This window comes from Trichoplax adhaerens, genomic scaffold (assembly GCF_000150275.1).
Source record: "Trichoplax adhaerens TRIADscaffold_11 genomic scaffold, whole genome shotgun sequence".
Taxonomy (NCBI): Eukaryota; Metazoa; Placozoa; class Uniplacotomia; order Trichoplacea; family Trichoplacidae; genus Trichoplax; species Trichoplax adhaerens.
This window is the reverse complement of record NW_002060953.1, coordinates 1,308,817-1,324,851: the sequence shown is the minus strand read 5'-3', so window position 1 is coordinate 1,324,851 and position 16,035 is coordinate 1,308,817.

The window sequence follows — 16,035 nt, the reverse complement described above, 5'->3', positions numbered from 1 at the left end:
ACTAAAATAGTTATATATGATATACTTTTATTATAAATACTTAAGTTTAATAATGCTATTTTGTAGACTAGCCAGCTAGAATACTTCTTGTTATAATTCTTATTTTACTATTGAGAATTTATTAGAATAGTTGTAAGGTAAATTTGTAATAGATTTTAGGAAGCAAAGGGATAGATTAGAATGGAAGATATACGAATGCCACAGTACTAAAGATGTAAGGGGCTAACCGAATACATAACTTCCACTTATTATCTTGATAATGAAGTCCTAGAAGGTAGTAACTAAACATCGGAGATACCATACGTTAAATTTAAAATGATGAAATCATTGGATATAAAAATATAGTTGATTTTAAAAATCCGAGTCTTTTTATTTTGGGTAAAAATCTATCTCCATTATTACAATAATTTTCATGCGAAGTTCACTTATATTTCCTATTCAATTAATAAGTTTAATAATATTTACGTAATTAACGACGTTATGAAATGATCCCTTTAGTTCTCTATAGTTTAAATCACATCCGAAAATTAGACTTACAATCATTCCTAAATCTCATTTGAACGATGTTTATTTATTGCTAAATATAATATTTTATACAATTAAACATGAAATTGCTGCTATATGAAACAAGTTCACTAACTACTTCTATCTCCAGTAAATAGAATTGGATTTAATGACAGTTTTAGTCAGATTTATTGAATAAGCTCTTTCATTAGATAATTGTAATTTTAAATAAATTTTAACAATTAAGTGATTTAAAAAATAGGATAAATCGCTAACTGAATGGTTTTTATCGCATTAGGTAAAAACGAGTTAAACGCATAAATTATATATCTTGTATAGTGAAGGCTTACGTACACTCTCTATAGCTGATGGACTAAAATAAATTCAATTGTTATTCAAACCTTGCAAGAATGATACTTGAAGAACGAATAAATTCAGCCAACGGAAACAGTAAAATATAACGATTTTAATAATTTAGCTGTGAAATTGTAATTTTTACATGACCGCAAACGCGAACATTGACCTTTTGAATATGTTACGATCAACCTCGGTAATCGGCCATTCCTAGGAAAGACCGAATACTACAGCTTTACAAGGAGAAATCTAGAAAAGATTATCATAATTTTCCCATTTATCAATAGGACTGGCTACTTCTAAGATGAATTTCACGAAAAATATGCTAGATTTTAAAGAGTATGGCTAGAATAGGAAAACCCTACATACATCTATAGTTGGCAACTATCAAGATTGAAACATCCGGTATTATTTTAAACTAGTTTGGGTAAGCATTTTGAGAATCTATTCAACAGGTCAATGTTCGCGTTTGCGGTCTTGTACAAATTACATTATATCCCCAAATATATCGAATACTTCAATTATTGTACGAAAGTGGATAAATTGTATGTGAGATTATAAAATCGAAGAAGTATCAATTTGCACAAGTAGATTATAGTACGTATTGTACCAAAACTATTGAGATATTTACATATATTAAGATGCCGAGATATAAATATTGATAGAAGTTAGTTTGGTGATAGTCATTGATAATAATTAGATGAGCCCAACTTATGCAATGAAGTGAAGTTTACAAGAAACTGTAGTTCTTGTTTTAGTTTCGAAAAGATATTTTATCACAAAGGCATTACCTCATGGCGACACAAAAGATTAATTCTGGATACTAGTTAAGGTAGATTTATGTTTTAATATAGCGAAAGTTAATAAATTACTCACTGTCACAAAACAACTTTCGTGAACGTACCTAAACTAGTCTATCTACTCTTAAGGTTCCCCGACTAACTCCGGAGATCCTCAGTAAAGGAAAACTAACTTATTCCTATACCATAGACAACGAGTCCAACGATAGGTTTAGGTTATTAAATATTTTATTACCAGCTATTGCAACTTAGTACCAGTGTACTCTAGTGTAGCCTTCGTGGAACTGAGATTAAAAAGTAATGATCAAGCTTATATACAGTTTCATATATCACACAAATAAGATCGGTACTAATCTTTCACATTAAATTATAGAATGTGCAATACAGATCCATACAGGCTTACTATAGATTCAACTAGCTCGAGTGTTACTTATCACTTGTCACAAATTAATATTATTAATTAGCACCTTATTAACTAACATAATAATCTTTACAGCTTGACATTTTAATTGCTAACACCATATCCACGCTGTATATTACTAGGATAATTAATAACAAAACTCAATTAACAACTAGGTTGTTGCCGAGATCGGCAACCTCCATAATAATATTGTTAGACATTTTAGATCAAAATATTATTCATTTCGGAGCGAGCTCCGTCACACTCACTTACATTATATTTGCTTATAGAGATTGATTTTGATATATTACATGAGCATATTGTCTAAAAATTTGTTTAATTGACATGCAGGATTTAAATTATTCTTTAAGCTAATTGTTCAAAAATTAAATTTTAAACATATCGAATGCTGCACAGAAAACCACAGTATTTTCTCTGTACGTATATCAGCGCCATTTTGGAAAAATCGTGTTTTAGTAAGCATATAAATCGAAAATCTAATCTGCAAAAGCTGATATTTAAAATAAACTAGATTTTTTAAAAAATACGATTGTTGAATATATTTTGCTATAAAGCTTAGTATTTTCCCTTGATTATTGATTTACTCAGATACAATTACTGAATTCAGCCAGCTATCTAGTCTAAGAATTTTTGTCCACACAATGATCTCAAAATTGCTAGTAAATATTTCCAAATTAGACGCCATAAGAACAAATCACATGTACAATAAAATATCCGGATAGTCTTAAGTCAATATTAGATTAAGTTCTATTTCGTCTTGATAATCTTAAGAATTTAAGATTCTATATTACAAAATAGAAGTGAATTTAAAATAGTATTTCATAAATAAAACAGAACGTTACTCCTGCAAGCAAAGATTAACAGTTAGTAATTTAATAGAACGATTTTTCAACTCTAAGCAGACAAGTTCTATAACATTTGCCGTAGTGCTCCGTCTTATAGTTCCACGGAAATAATCAATAAAGTAGATATTGCACTTGTCCCAGGTGTCCTTCTTTATTCTAACAAATTGCTGCAATTGACTTCGAATTTCGGACGAATTGTAAACTAACGAAAATTTATCTTTTATTGTAAGACCTCTATGGAACTGAAGTAAATCTCTAACTGAATTATTTATGTAGTAATTTCGGCTAATTACAGCAGTAATTTGAAAGGATCACAGATTGATCTAGATTTTTTTCGATCTTACGTAAGTAATTTCATGATAGTAGATACGATAAAACAGTTTACTTACATTATTTGTAATGTCATAAAACGCTGCATCTGATAACTATATAAAATTTTTTACGTTTAATGACTAGTGAAATGGAGCATTTTTATAAGCTACGATTACTACTATTAAACAGCAAAGGCTATCAGTATATTTTAAATCTTTGCTACTGTCAATTGAAATACCTATCCATTATGATGTTTTAGGAGTTTGAGAGTTCGGCATTAGTGGCAATAAAGTACAATGGAATAGTTAACGGAAGAGTAATATTTATTGAGCTAGTGTAACAGAATAACCGACTAAATTTATCGTACGAGTAACGATATGACTAATCGAATAACTATAGTAGCGGGAAATAGGTAAAGCGTGCAAGCTTACCGAATAACTACCAGAACTAACTAACGAGATAGGCGAAAGAAGATAGCTTTTATAATGTCAGGAGCACAGCAGGAGGAGATTATTTATAAGCCTGAATGATTCATGAAAACAGGTTTCTTCTATTTTAAGCTAGTGCTACGCTACAAATTAGCTAGTGCACAAGGTTTTTCAACAGCGTAAATTGTTAAATATAGATCATACATATTTCGAGTTATGTTACTATCTTAGGGTAAGATTCCAGTCTAGGTAACGCTAATACTTTTACTAGAAATAGGCTACACCATATTTAGAAGTAAACACTACATCCTTGGATACTTCCATGCAGATATAAAAATTGAAATTTAACGCAGTGAAAGATCCTATCTCTCCAGAAAATCACAGTCTGTTTTATTGTTGGCGAGGCTTTGACTTACATAGTATCTAATATTTGAAACAGCTTAACTGTACGAGTTTTTTCGTCTCTAGCAACTTACATAGTTAAAGTAGTATAGAGTCTCTACTTCTGAAAATTAGCTACAACACTATCCTATCGAGTTTTTACCGTGTTTGTATTAAACTAATCAATTCCTAATTTAACTGTTATATTGCAATTACGCTATTAATCAAGATTTTTCGTCTACCTGTGATCTAAAATCTGATGAAGAAGCGAAATAAAACTGAAAACTTTAAGAAATTTTCTTTGTTGGGTTTTGCATGTTTAAATTTTATCGTTTACGCCGCATTTACCCATACATTCTTAGCTGGCAAACGACTATTAGTGTAAACACTATCTAATAACAGTTATAGTTGCACACAAGATATAACCTGCCTCTGATTACACAAAATTCCTGCATTTTGCCTTATTACACAGCATTAAACAGAAAAAAATCGCGTTTTAAAGAGAAACGTAAGACCTTCAAAAAAGTCATTCCTGCAGGAAGTTATTGTTCAATATCATAAGTTATAAGTATTTTCTAGGATGCTACACAAAAATTCTGAAAGATTACGTCTATCTCAATATGCTATATTTCGCCTAGTAACGCTAATGCTGAAAGCAAGTTTCTTCTCATATTTGTAGTAATACAATAAATAAATAGAATTGGCTATAGACTTTTTTGTAATGTTTCAGACATCAAAATATATAAGTGAATATTATAAGAAATACGTAGTATTCTTCTAGCCTAATACAATGACATTCTGCAGAAAGAAGGTATATTGTATATTGTATAATACCATCAAAACGTTGCTACTAGTAAGAAAGTAGCAATATTAAATCAGTATTTTTATAATTAGAGGATCAAAATTTGATTTTATCCCGATAGTTATCAAAAACGCTGTATGAAGCTTGAAGGTGGTTTTCGCAAACATAATGCTGATAAATTCAGACTTGCCGAAGCATGAGATGAATGGTAATAATTTATTTCCTTTTTTCTCGGCACTATCTAAATTTTAACCCGATACAAGGAGATAATGCAAATAAGAAAAATTAATTAAACTAATTGCATTGTGATTTTTCAGCATTTACAGCCACAATAGAGTGCTTATTTTGGTTAATAGTCGCCGACTCGAAAATTATTACGGGTACGCAAAACTCACCTACAGTATCATAGAGTTTGAGATTTTAGATAGAGTGGTAATTTTATACCGTATTTAATTACATCAGTTAAATATACATGATAGTAGATATTTCAAGTTTTTATCGTTAAAAATATTTGTAAGAGCTTATTTAAACATTAAAATTAATTTGTATCCTTTTTTAAATATAAGAGGTAAGTTTTATGTTACGTCCAGCTATAATAGTAGTCAAAATCATTTATTACCCGCTACACAGGGATATGGTACGTTAATACTGCTGATATTTTAAATATCGCGTCTTGTTAACATATTCTTAGCAGAAAAGCTTCTATTCATTAACTATTATAGGGCCTTGTAAGACAGTATAGTATTGTTTTCTAAGTCGATGATATAGTTAGTAATGTCTACCGTTGTTAGTGTTCAACGTGTGATAAAAATTCCGTTAGACGATTAAGTATTAAATATCGCTAGCTTCGTATCTGTATCTTTTTGAAGAGGAATGCTACAGTGCACACACTAGAGCTTTCACATGAAAATTGTAGACTATCTGGTATTTGAGATACTAATGCTGAAATGCGTAGTAAGTAAGGTACTAAGATTGTTAACGAGGAAAATTATATAAGCGAGTAGTTTAGTACAGTAAAACAGTTCTTTCTCGTTAGAGTTCTTCAGCTGATCGATTACATTGTATCTTTGTAAACGAAATTTTGTTCTATAAATTTTAATTTTCTAACGCCTTGAAGATTCTAGATCTATCAACCTCACAGGCCCAATTCTCTAAGTTAATCCAAAGTTCACCAAATTATTCAGTGTATAATTTTAATAAAGCGTATATGTATCGTCGTATTAGCCAATTAAAGGACAGCTAAAGGCAAAATTGCTTCATTGCGAGCAGGAATTACATAACGAGTAAAAGTACTTATATCATTCGATTGTTAGATGCTTTCTTTTGTCAATCCCTTTTATCTTTCTATTACATTATAACCTAGTAATATATAAGTTATCTAACTGCTTGTAAATTTATATATCAGTATGGTGCTTTACCTAGCATAGCTGCTGAGTATTTATCATTAACAACTGTTGAGATTTTTAGACAGCGTCCATTGAGATTTGCCACAAACCAGCTTCGTGACAAGAATAACGTAAAATAAATCTCTAAATCTCTTAAAATCTGCGGATTCAGTATCCCTACTCACAAGAATTTATACGCCTCTGATTCTACGTCTAACTCAACTAGACAATTGAGAACTACTTTATTCAACTATCTGACGGGCTTATATACCCTTCTACAGCAGCTAACATTCATGAGTCATCTTATAAAAATACTTAGGTGAGAACATCTGCTAACTAATTTTTCACAGTCGGACTACAATATGTCCATTTACAGAATCATTTCAGTGCACATTACAGCATAGCATTAAATTTACTGTAATGCTTTTATAATTAGAGTAATTCCTATTGTAAGTAACTAGTTGTAATATAATATCACTATATTATATTCACAAAATTTAGATAGCTATTTCTTCACGGTATTTCGTACCGTGATAAGATTATGTACAGAACATAATCAATAGTATATGTGGTCTAATACTATAAAATTTCACATTTAATTATCATTTAGCAGTCAAAGTTTTTCATAAATTTCGTGACAGTTTATCCTTCTATTTCAAAACATTCAGATAGAATTTGCTGCAGTGCGTGCATATTGCCGAGCAATGCGCGTTGAACAGTATTTATTAAACAACTGTGCAGCAGTGGGTTAAGCATTGGATAAAACAAAGCAATATAGCGACTTGCGTCTACAAGATACAGAATCCATTTCTGTCGAAATTGAAAATAAACTGCAAGCAATGGCAAACCGAAAGGAAGAACCATAAGCATGAAAATAGCAGCCAATATTCCCATACGCATTGCTGCGATATGGGCTTTATTTTTCTTTCGCCGTCTATGTCTTGAAGAGTTACTAGCACTGAAAGAGTTAACTTTAGTATATTTTCGCCATATTCTATAATATATTGAAGAATAGAAAACAATAATAGCCGCTGATGGAGTAACGAAAATGCCAATAAAGTAGATATAAAATAAGATTAGCACTGAATTGGAATCACATTGATTGAGGCAGCAGTTGGGTTGCATCTCTGGCAATAATATTACAGGAATAGCAACAGCAAGATGAGCGAACAGCCAAAGTAAGACAATTATTATTACCCATCGCTTTTTACCGTAAAATTTCCTGTAATGCCGCGGCCATCTAGTCCGATAATATTGATCAATACAAATTAGAAGCTGATGCAAAATATAATTGAGGATGAAAGATGAGCCAATCATCGGTAAGAGTGTGCAATAAGACGACTCATATATATAATTTTTTGTAGAATAAATTGGAAATATGAAAAACATTCCCAATAAAATACCAATCATAAAAGTACTTCCAATTAAAACGTGAAATAAATTGCGAGTAAATTTAGAAATAGCGATACAGATTAATAAAACTGAATTGCTAATAACAGTAAAAATCCCAATGACGGTCCAGAGTTCTATACTATTATGAAATTGAGAATTAAGACCAGTTTGATTACTGACATTAACCAAGTGACTATAATCCATTATTTTCCTAGAAAATTCTACATGAGTCTCTAAAAGTTACGAGCCGACTATTTTGGACTGGAAAAGGGTACCGTCCGTACTCTGACTATATAATTAATTAGAATTAAGCAAACTACATTAGATATGATTCACGTACTTCAAATCTGATAATTTATCGTTCATAGGATATTATTTCTCTTTTAAATCTACGTAATCATGTCACCATGGGCACAAACTTCACAAAATCGATCGCTAATATGAATAAGAACTCCTTCATTTAAAGCCTCATTTACAGGATCCTGTCGTATATTTTACTTTTTAAGTAGACCATAATGTAATTATTCCAGATACGAATAAATTAAAGTTCAACTTTATCAATCATTTTATAATATCATTCAATAATAATTTAGTATTTATATAGCGCAAATAGTGATGTAAACTGAAGTAAATTTCTTCGAATAATGTAATTAACCAGCTGGAGGTCAATTCTTTATATTAACAGATATTTTGTTGAAACAGCTGAACGCACATATTTCTTCCGTTACTTTAATGCAAGATTATTTGTTGCTGTGATAAATATCGTGTGCTAATTCAGATGATTGAAAAAAACATTTGACTAAAATACTCTACGAATTCTGAAATGGAAATTTCTGAATTATAACATTTTAAATATTTCCTATCAGTTAATTACGTAAATCCTGCATCGGTTTTTATTTAAGGTCTTTCTGTGCAGATTAATAATAAGCAAAATAATGATTCATAGCTTCCCGTAGTTATTACAGCTGGAACACTATAAATTTGGTAAGAGGTTATTAATTTGACTAGTAAAACATTTGTTGAATTTTGATAGTTATTTTCAAAATATCGAGAAAAATTAGCCTAAAACTAAGGATAGAAGAAAGCTAGACATTATTAAAGAGTTACAAAGTGCTAGGAAATAAGGAATATTAAACTTGGTGAGAATCAATTAGTATCACCCTAAGTTGCCGAATTACTAGATAAACATAATCTTGATAAATTATAACTGCGAAATATCGCTTTTATATGTGTTTTACCCAATAGCTGGATAGAGCTATAATGATAACTATAATAGCAAAATAACGTTTCTTTCATTTTTCTTTCAACAATTATAATTATTTTATATTACTGTCATGTAAATAAAAACACTAAGGTAGTATCGCACGTGGATCTCTACTACCTATTATCTAATAAACGTTGTTTCATCCACACATGAATATAGAATGTCTACTTAATGCCTTCAGTTTCTTCATTTCTATAATGTTTCATAGCAAAAACAAACTAAGGATATCTAGCGAAATAAGTGATTAGACCATCTTATTAATAAAATTTAACTATATTTACATTATAACAACTATTTATGCAATTTCTGGGCAACCATACACGTCTATCGCAGCTTGCAATTGATTTTATATGACTTGTTTGTATAATATCTGCTCAGTTAATATCGAGAGTTTCAAATGACTCAGAAATAACTTTGCGATTAAAAGTACCGATAATCAATCCTGTAGCTTTAAATGTTATCAGAAATAAAATGTTGCTATCTCTTATGACAATCTATGAGAACATCCTGTGTAATCGTTTACTGATGTAATGAATCCATACTCATTGTAAGTATTGCTGATATTAAAACATGAAAGATTCTGAAAGATATAAATACATGAAAGATACTGAAATACTTCGAAGGAATCTAAGACCATATTGACTGAAAATTAACACTGGGCCAAATGGAAGTGTAAGAAATCGGTCCTAAAACAATTAATCCTATCTAATTTATCCTTCTTTTTCAAGTTATTCAAAGCGCTATGAAATCGATATTTTCTTAGTCAGACGTTACCATTTATTTCTTAATATTATAATGTTTACTTAAATCAACCGTATATAATATACTATCAATAATAAAGATTTTAATTGTTCCATCAATAGTACCAAGCCTTAACTATTTCTAAAGGAACATCTTCAACGTAACGAAGATATTTTATCAATTACACATATATGATGATACTTCATTTTAATAGTATGCAAAAGTATTACATGTCTAAAATTATAGCAATCACAACACATTATAATAAAGCTTTGTGTGTGGATACGCTTGCGCAAAACGATTCGTAATTACTGCGCACAATCAACACCTTACTACGACTGCGTGGTCGTGTATGTCGGCAACGCGCAGAAGCATGAGATTGCGTATTCCCCTTTTGGTCAATGCGCAGAATCGTAAAATTGAGGAAACTTGATCAGTGAGGTTAAGAAAATGAAATAGCAATTTTCGGGTAATTAATTTAAGCAAATGAAGCCTGTAATTTTAACTAAAAAAATGATATATGAATTAGTATTATATAATATCACTACTGTACTTATCTTATTAATTTCTAACCTTTAATTAAAGAAAGATTGAAATATCAAAATTGCAATTTACGCTTGGAATATCTATAGTAACTGTTATAACGTTCGAGGTGATGACGTTGTTTTTTTATTACCATGAACGTAATGGTCGATTCGAGTATCATTACTCATATTGGTTTCGCTATAAATCCTGCTATGATGATATTTCGATCTTTAATTCTTTTCTCTCCATAGTAAAATACATCACTGTACCCACAGCACCCACCCCGGCGATCGCGCTTACTTTTATACTGTTTCTCTTGCACTTGGATTTATGGATGGAAACGACTTGAGTATTTGATATACAAGTACAGTATATCTTAAAATACAGTACCTACTATATTAAGTTACATCTACACAACATTAGTTCACGATAGTAATAACAATAGTTATTGCGATCTATTTCAGGTATCCAAGTATACGCAGATATTTACATCTACGGTAAAAATATTCCATGACCATGTAAATTAGTTAATCGAATCAGCTACACAATAGTTACTTAAAACTGATTGTGAGTACCATACTAATTAGGCATTGTTCGAAAATAGTTTTAAAGTATACCGTACAAACATGACATCGTCAAAGTTTTATTATATTTCTTTTTCTCTCCGTTCATATGAACGGGGAATTCTCACTAGTCTTGTTAATAAACTCATAAAATTAATCTACAGTAATAAGATAATTGTCATATTATTACTTAATGATACAAAATTTAGCTATTATAATAAGGAATTTCTGATCGATTTTTAAATTATTTATTCCATTTATCCTGGTTGATACCCTATTGCCATTTATCATTCAACAAATTTTATTAGTACGAATCCAGGTAAATATTGCTTAATTCCATGTTACGAACTTCTTATTTGTGATTTAGGCGATAAAACATTTCACAATTAAAATTGGGTCCCCTCAAATTCTATATAAATTAGAATTAACGGTAACAGCTGAATTTCTTGTTGAATAGTTAAGAATTAGCAATGGTATGCTCCAGTCTAGCATTGCTGCGTGCAATAATCAATCATATCAAGTACAAATGCTATAATTTGACAATATTGAAATTTGAGAATATCAAGATCATGTAGCATGCTACATTTATTGTTTAAATTTTTATCTCATTAAATGGCTTTATCATGTCCGCGGTTTGGAAAAAATATTGACAAAAATACACTAAAAACACACTCACTTAAATAATTATACCCTTTACTTAGAATTAAATTGTAAACAAGGCATTCATGACCTTTATGATAGCTAGCCTAGATAAAATACTGAAAGGTGATTTTCACTTGGACTTTGATCCGCCGCCAAGCCGTTGTTATGTTGATGAATTCATTAATTATTAGATTGTATCTGTCGTCTATATCTCTTATGGTTAAATTAAGTGCAGAAGGATTTATTTTAATGCTTAGTCCGTTACATATCAAACACGAAAATAGCAAAAAAAATCGACAAAGGATATGAGTTAGATTTATCTTTAGCATTTGTTATTATATTATAAACGTTTAATTAATCATATATACTTTACATTTGTTTACGGTCTTATCTGGACCGCGATCATCTTTCATTAACGTGTCATTATTTAATGGATGTAAAATCATTCGCACATCAGTTGCAAAATAATCACCAACATTTAATCATAAAAAATATAAGTAAAATGTTTCCAAGAACTTGTAAATGTTATACTTTCACTACAAATGTTGCCATTAAAGTCTAAAAAAATTGCTAAAATGATTAACGATACGAAGATACCCTCCGAAATTGTTGTTAATTTTATTGTAAATAGATACGATTTATATAAATTAGGAGCATTGTGCGAGAAATTTTTCGAAAACTGGATATTTTTAGCGAATCCTAGTTTAAGAGATTCTTAAATATGATTTTAATAAGCAACTATAGCAGAGTTTTCTAAGACTGTATTACATTTAATATTATATAATAACGTATAACTACCAAAAAGGTGCGATAGCGGCAGCTAGAGTAGAACATTTAATTAGTGAATTAAAATAATCATTAAGACTCGATAATTTGCAATATTGCAGCACAAAAAGCGAGAATTCTACATAACAGAAAATTAATATTAGTTTATTTATGCTAATTTTTATGATTTAAGTAATCTTTTGACACGAAAATTTTTGCAATTTAAAGTAATTTTTAGTGAGTATCACCGATGCTAATTTCGAATTAAAAATTTTCGAATGGATTTGACCTTCATATTGACGACTTGTCTGATGCCGGTAACAAAATATGCGTATAATATTGGATTAATTGCAGGAAAACAGAGAGTGATGATGAAGCTTACTTTAATATAGACTTCTACTTCAGGCCTCGTAAGAATAGCAGTAGATAAAGTAATTATGCAAATAAACGGAGCCATAGATACGAAAAATATGCCAGCTAACAAAGCCATCTGTATAGTGGCTTGGAATGCATTATCTTTGGCAGTAATTGATTTTTGGTAAACGAATATTCTAGAGCGAGGATTAATTTGGATTCTTCTTTTATAAATGAAGTATATTATATAAATATAGCAAGTAATCATAATTAGCAAAGGTACTAAATACCAAAATATGAAGACCCAAAAAACGTATAGTAGTTCAGCTTGAAGACTCGCTAGATGAATCCTGCAATCTTGTAATTGGGATCTACGAAAAGTTAGTAAAGGGATAGTCTGAGAAGCCAAAGCGTCTAGCCAAACTAGAAGGATTATAACCGCATAATGTTTAGCCTTTAGTGTTTTATAATGATGTGGCCATCTTACGGCTAGAAATCGATCAACACTAATTAGACATTGATGTAAATTATAGTTAAGCACTAATGATATTCCAATTGCATTGCTAATAGCACAGAACTTTCCCAATAAAAAATGCGAAAGTGCGAAGCTTGGTATAACATAAATCGAGCTATAAAATACTCCAATGATAAATAAACTGCTGATAATCATATTTGAATTCGTTTTTAGCGATTTAGATGAAACCATTATCAAAAATAATATCCCGTTATTGATTAAAGTTAAAAATCCAACAACAAGGCCAAAATCTCTGAGAATGGTGGGATAAATGGCGATACTAGTATTAGTAATATTACGTAAGACCACTGTGCTATTCGACATATTGCATGTATTCAATAATACTTTTTATAATAATGTTTTACTAAAGAATTATAAACTTTAAAATAAAATGAAGTAGGCTCCAAAATATTTTTCAGCTTGAAGAGGTTATCCAATAGTTTTCCAAAGTCCAGTAAGACTTGAAATTCAAACATCGTATATAAGTACTGCTACATCATCGCATTTATTCAATGAATCAGACGATCTAATTTTATGCAATATTGATAACTTGGATTCCAAGATCAATTCAATTGTTCAAAGATCATTAATTGATTAATAAACGAATTAAAAATTTCTTAATTACTGACGTCATTGAACTTCAGAAACCGAATTAACAATAATAAAATTGCTATTACGATATTTAGCTAATTAACTTATTAATGATATGCCGTTACATTACTTACAGCCTTATTTGCTAGAAATAAGAGAGCCTATTTTGTGGCTTATGATTTAATTCTTGCTAATCCCATGATCTAAACTACTTACTATTACCAATCAAAACTATTTATGAAATACCAATAACCCAGGTATAGTGATTGACGGGCAGATAAATTCTTTAAAGGATAACAAAAAAATTCTAAGAAATGAATTGCAGGCATACCAGCTACTTGTAATGTTTTAGACGAGACAGAATTGCATAAAATTTCCTCTAGATCGAAAGAGTGCTTCCGAGTTCACGCTTTTATATATTTTACCGGCCTTTTTATTGAGTTTGACAGAATTGTGTAATATTTCAACGTTTTTTGGTATCATTCAGAGAAAACGAAGTTATACTATATTTCCTTCATTTTTTCTCTAAGGAAATGTAACTCGGCGGACCATTTATAGTTTATTACGGTAACATCTACAGAATTAAAGCAGATATAATTTCTGACTAAATACTGATTTCTGTTACAGCACGTTGTTCACTGCTCAGCGTTTATAAAATCCTTTACTGCAATGTTTAACGTAAAAATCTATTAGGATACATTTATACTAGTGTGACAATGTTATTTACTGTATTAGCGTAGAAATATCTATGTTAAGATAATTATATTAGCCTATACTTATTAAGTTTACTTCTAATTTGAATATACTGTGTTTTAATTTAGCACTGACTTTTTATGATAGTGACACATATACACATACTGAAATTAATAGTTATAATAGGGAATGCAAATCATCTGCTTACAGTTCGAATTATTGTGATTGTAACTTACTTATGATAGATTGTAAATTATCGTGGAAATGTTCCGTGATAGGACATATCGTAATCTGACGATTCTGTATTAGCCATCAGATGTCTATGTTCGTAAATACTGTTGTCTGCAATAAGGGAGCAGTAGCTATAATTAATATCTAATTCAATGAATGATTCCAAAGCTAATCGTATTAACTATGACTCATGAACTATTAAGGAATAGTATATAAATGCAGTATATCGTGTAATAAAGTGGATTCTCAAACTTAGTGTTTAATGTAAAATACGAGGCGTTTAAGTCTTTGTGTAGTCTGCTAGTAGAGCAAAAGCGTTTTTGATAGTGCAGATATCATTCCTTGATACGTGGTTTAGGAAATGACTTATTGATCGTACATTACGTTATCTTGTTGCAAAGCTGTTTTGTGACAACTAGTCTGGGTGATATTCAAGATTTCAAAATATGTTCACCTTCTGCATATTTAAAGGTAATAAATAATTTATGGGTAGTGTAATTATTAATTGCAGGCGCAAAATACTTTAAATAATTTATTTGAAAACAGATCATATGACATTGCTAACCAGTATATCACGAAAGTAATCCTCATGATGTGTACTTTACTTCTTCATTAATTTCTATATATGTGTATATATCTCAGAAACGATTTACGGTCTCGTTCATTGTAATTTTAAAGGTTAACAGTTGATATTATTAATTTACGATTACATAGACTAAAATAGTAATCGCCTACCAGCCAATCTGGATGATATCTATCACCTCTAAGTTGTTAAGGTTCAAAGTACAATTCCTAAGTTTAGAGGGAATGTCTAAGTAGAATAGCTTTATATGTATCTGTTAAAGTATTAAGCAGTATTGATTATTTTAATACTGTTACAGTAAATTTAATAGGATTAGACTGTATATAATCTGCAGAGATAAAATCTCTTTAGGGTATTAATTTAGTTAATTCCTTATAGACGAGGTGATTTGTGTAGCTAAACCGGTTTTAGGTCCGAAACCTATATAAACGGCGAGTTCGCCGACAATAAATTAGATTGTGATTTTCTAATAAATCTTGAAGGTCTTGCTGTGTTCTATTCTATCTGCCTTGAAATACCAATTGTCCGGTATTCCAAATAACGGTAGCAAAGTATCGAAACCATCCTCTCAATCCTTGTTGCAAGTTAGAGCTATTGCTAGCTCGTGACATTGCTACTGGCTTAAACAGCAAAATGAGACTTTGATTAATTTACTACTTATTAATTTAATGGTACTGACCATAAACGTAGTTTTAATAGATTTATATCCTTTAATCTTTTCCGATTTGCAAAGCTATCCGCTAAATATTATACAATCTTCATCATATGCAACACATTCATATTGGATACCAAGCAAATAACCAACAATCTTTCATATATTGTGTTACGGATCTTCTGTGGATTACATAGACAAAGTTCAAATAATTCTAGCGTAAACAATTGTAACAAAACTTATTATTATGATTATAGACTTTTAGCCATGTTAGTAAGATGTACGGAAGCGTA